The sequence below is a fragment of the Cucumis sativus genome, chromosome 5, assembly GCF_000004075.3.
Source record: "Cucumis sativus cultivar 9930 chromosome 5, Cucumber_9930_V3, whole genome shotgun sequence".
Lineage (NCBI taxonomy): Eukaryota > Viridiplantae > Streptophyta > Magnoliopsida > Cucurbitales > Cucurbitaceae > Cucumis > Cucumis sativus.
In genome coordinates this window covers 15723128-15727771 of record NC_026659.2, presented here as the reverse complement: position 1 = coordinate 15727771, position 4644 = coordinate 15723128, and the positions used below count along the sequence as shown (strand labels likewise).

General features: G+C 33.9%; 1 long non-coding RNA gene and 1 pseudogene across 1 annotated transcript; one reads left to right on the top strand and one right to left on the bottom strand.

The window, feature by feature from the left end:
• Positions 1–367: 367 nt before the first annotated feature.
• LOC116403662 lies at positions 368–509 on the bottom strand (annotated as a pseudogene).
• A 722-nt stretch (positions 510–1231) lies between these two features.
• On the top strand, positions 1232–2888 carry LOC116404162. Its single transcript, XR_004217103.1, has 2 exons — positions 1232–2159; positions 2680–2888. It is a non-coding gene; the product is annotated as an uncharacterized LOC116404162 (long non-coding RNA).
• Positions 2889–4644: the final 1756 nt, after the last annotated feature.

The following is a 4644-nucleotide window of genomic DNA, read 5'->3' as shown; positions in this document are numbered from 1 at the left end:
AAAATATTCTAAATCTTCCAAATGTACCCCTCTACAACATATCTCTACAATTTGTTCGTGAATTTTTCCAGATTTCATTTGCACTTTTGAGAACCTATGTTTTTCAAATGGACTAGAAATGTTAAAATTTTAAAGATCATATCTTATCTTTTGAAATAAAAGTCACCTATTAGTATTTTTTTATGGTAAATTCACTCTATTCCAAAGTGCTTCAATCTTGAGTGTAACAATAATTAAACAAAAGTATCCAATAAACTAAATTTCAGTAGTTGCGGAAATACAAATGTAGATCCTTAAGAAAATTCAAGTTTCTGAAACTTAACAAAATCAAGGTAAATGACAATTGAAGGTAGGAATCGAAAGCACCTTAGAACCCTAGCTTTGTGCGACACCAGTGACGCATCGATCGTGTTGTCAATTCTCAGGCGGATTCAGTGCGGAGTCGGCCTATTATGCCTCTTCTTCTGCGTGAGATTTTTCTTCATTCTAAAAGTCTTATGAGACAACATTTTCGGGTTTCGACGATCAATGGTGAGTGTGGGGGTTTGGAATAGATTTTTCGAATGGAGGTGAGCTTTTCGGACGCTAGAGGTATATCGTTTTGTTGGAATAGTTTTATTCTATCGGCGCGACGCCACTCTTAAAACTCTACTTCCAAACGCTCAAAATAGGTTGGGGAATTGACAAAAATAGGCAAAAAATGGAGTGGATAAAGACTTTTAGGATTGATTGTAAAAAAGTTGACATTTAGGACCAATTGAAGGTGAAATGACGAAAATACCCTTATTTCAGATTAAACATTTCAATTTAAGAACCTGCGAGATGTCTACCAGATGTTTGCGAGATAAAATAATAATAATAATAAATTGCTAACATCCTTTGAAACATCTCTAAAACAACCTTAAATCAACCATAAATCAACTTGATACATTTAAGATGCAAATATATATACATATAACACAATTCATATTCGGATTTTAAAAAAAATAAAACAATTAAAACAGTTTATTATTATTATTATTTTATCTCGCAAACATCTGGTAGACATCTCGTAAACATCTCGCAGGTTCTTAAATTGAAATGTTTAACATGAAATGATGGTATTTTCGTCATTTCACCTCCAATTTGTTCTAAATGTCAATTTTTTTACAATCAATCCTAAAACTCTTTATCTACCCCATTTTTGGCCTATTTTTGTCAATTCCCCAAATAGGTTTACCATTAACGAACCCTTCCTAGATTCTTCTCCAACTTCCAAGTTTCAACTTAATTTTGCTGCAACAACAAACAAGATTCCCCTTATCCACTCAATTTTCGCTGTAGATCATCACATTCCCCTTTCTCCACGCTTTTCAATGGCCTCCAAGTTCGGTTTGGCCGGTGGGTTGCCGGAGCGGCGTGTCCGTCCCATATGGGACGCTATAGATTCAAGGCAGTTCAAGAACGCTCTCAAAGCTGTAAAAACTCTTCTTTCTAAGTATCTGAATGCGCCTTACGCTCTGGTAACAAAATACAACCCTTCCTTTTCTGTACCTGATTCTGAATCCCTTTGGTTTCAACTTCTTTGTATCTTAATGGTTATTTCTTGCTTTCTTGTTTCACATTTCTCGATAGCTTTAAGCGTATTCAGCGGTTTTATCCTTTCTTTTTTGTTTCAAAATACGTACGTTAGATTACGTCTACGGCTTAGGAAGCTACTTAATGTTACTCACGATTTTCTTTACTAAGTCAAGTCTCTCTTCTCTTCTCAATCTTGCGTCACCCTCAAACCCTAGATCCATTCACCTACAACTGCTGCAAGAAATCCCTCAGAATCAATTTCACTCCTCAACCTCTTCCATGCTCTTCAGATCTCCTCACCGAGAAAGAGAATTTTACAGAAAAAGAAAAAGAAAAAGAAAATGTATCGATCAGTGAGTTGGAACTGATTCTCCAACGAATATTACTCTCATTCAGCCCCGTCCTCCAAGCCAGGGCAGTCATGCGACTATCTTCGTCGTTTGATCTAGGGAATAATGAACTTCCAATGAACGATTCGATGGCGGAAATGGTGAAGCGAGAGAAAGCGCGAGTGAAGTTTGCGTATCCTGCTGTTCATGTGATTCCATTCGTTTTGCTAATCTATGCCATTATTATTATGTGGTTCTTCTCCATTTCAGGTAAGTGAAACTAAAAATTGTAATGGTAATGGTTTTTTCGAATTCTGCTTCTTCGAATCTTTGGTTCCCACCATTGATGATTGATTCTCTTGAAAATTGAAAGGAAATTTCCTCATTTTTGTAACTCAAACTCAATTCTCTTATCCAAACAAATTAACACCTTTTACACTTCATATCCTCTCTTTTAAAATTTTCAGTTAACCTTTTCTTTCTTGTAACTCATCAATTAGGTATTTGGAGTTTTTTTTGTCCTTTCTTTATCATCAATGAATTGATTTTTTTCTATAGAAAAAAAAGATGAATATATAGGTTTAGTATATATTTGTATCATGCTCAGGACCTTAACTGTTTAATTTGAAGAACACTAAATAATGATTGATTATTCGCTTACTAATTTGAATTAAGAAGCTATGGAGACTGCTCTAAAAGCTCATTTAAGGAGAATGTTCTCTGTGTCCTTCCCAAGGTTCTGTGTTCGATGTTGATTCAGTTGATTAATATGTTACGTCTTCTGTATTAGGTAGGAAATTGGTTCAGTGCCTTGCTGGCTTAAGAAGTAATTAACTATTGTTGTGAAATGTAGTGGAGGCCTTTGGTTGTGTTTTCAGCATTATGTACTGATAGCCCTCTTTCTGTGGTTCCATGTATTATACTTTCACTAGACTTGTTCTGTATCATCTTGGATTTCTAATGGTAATGCAATAAATAGCCTTTTGCTCTTCAATCTTACCTTGGCTATTGATTTTCCTCATGTTCTTCATACTGGTTTTTGCTATTTTTAGATAGAAAAAATGTGTAGAAATTGGACTTCCTGGACTGATTATTATAATTTTCATCTAAGTAAAATCTCATATTTTCGCTTCACTTCACAGCTTCACTTTGTGCATTCAAGGGTATCACAAACTCTTCTTGATTGGTTTTGTAATATTATTTTGTTTTAGAGCTATTTAGTCTATTGATTGTAAATTCTTACTGCAGTTGAGGATATGTGTGGAAGATATCCAAATTTGAGTTGGTTTTCTTTCAAGATTCTTGCTTGAAAATTGAATTGTGGAAAAATTTAAGTAGGATGAAATTTGTATGTGTTTGAATTTTGTATGTGTTAGCTTGCAAAATTGCATTTTGTATGTGTTTGAATTGCATATTGCATATGCTAGTTTAGTTGAGCATTCCCCTTCCTCCACAAGCTTCTTCCATGAGCATTACTAGCTAGTACAGGATAAGTTGCTATTTCAACTTACGTTTTAAGTTTAATATAAAAATGAAAAATACAAAACCACCTGATCTGGTGCTCAAGAGAGGTGAATGGGGTGGCACATCGTCTTTGCTCATGTGGTGGTGTCACTGTATAATTTAAAAGCTTTTGTATTGTTAACTTTTCTTCTTCCTTCTCTTAATAATAAGTTTATATGAACTCCTTTCGACTTCTTGGTTGTTTTTTTTTTACTTTTTCTTGAGTAGACATATTTATTAAACTATGATGGTTTTATATAATTCCTTTATAAAAAATCTAAGAAACAGAGAGATTTAGGGACAATATTGAGCAAGAGATAATCAAAAGCTGAATCTAAGTACTTTTTTCAGTTGGTTTAAGAAACAAAGAGAGATTTAGGGACAATAATGAAATGTTGTCCTATATGATCTGCCAAACTATTGAAGTCATATTTTTCTCCTACTGTTCTTTCATTTTACATTTATTCTAATGCTACAACATAAGTTTAATTCTGTAACTAGGTAGAGATGCCCTTGCAATCTTTGTAATTGTTAACTTTCCTTTTTGGTTGAGTTTTAGTTTTATTTATTTATTTATCTTTTTTTTTTTTTTTTTTGAAGTTGTGCTTGCCGGGTGAGTAAAATGAACAAGTTATTCATGCTTAATAGTTGCTACAATGTTTGATTGATTCGGCTGGCTACTTCTTAAACCATGGTAATTATTGCGTCAAAATATAACTTGTGGCTGAGCAGACTATATATACAGACTATAACTTTTTAAACCATGGTAATTATTTTATCTCCAAGACTACATCTTGCTCTTTAAGTCCCACTGATCCACTATTGAACAATTGATTGAAGGTCCAATTTTTAAATCGAATTTCCCTCGGCTAATGAAAGGGTAGGGCCCCTTGTTCAAGATTTGGATTCAATCCTTAAGGAAACAATCTATCTGCTATCCCTAGAGCAAGTATGAGTGAATTTCATCTTGCACCCTATGTCCATAGCTATCCACCCGGTCTTACCCCCTGAAATGAGAGGCTTATTAGGTCAGCACCATTGAGTTGCCCTCACCTGTGCAAATTTAAGGATAATTTTGTGTGAACAGAAATTCATAATTAGCTAAGGATTAAGATTAAATTACACTTGATATCTATAAATGAAATAGTCGATTTTATTAAAGTCAAAGTTGTTATAACCTAAAAGCGACAATTTCATGGTTCCAATCTTATGTAAACTTTTTACATAGAATGCCCTCACTTTCATGTCTCTA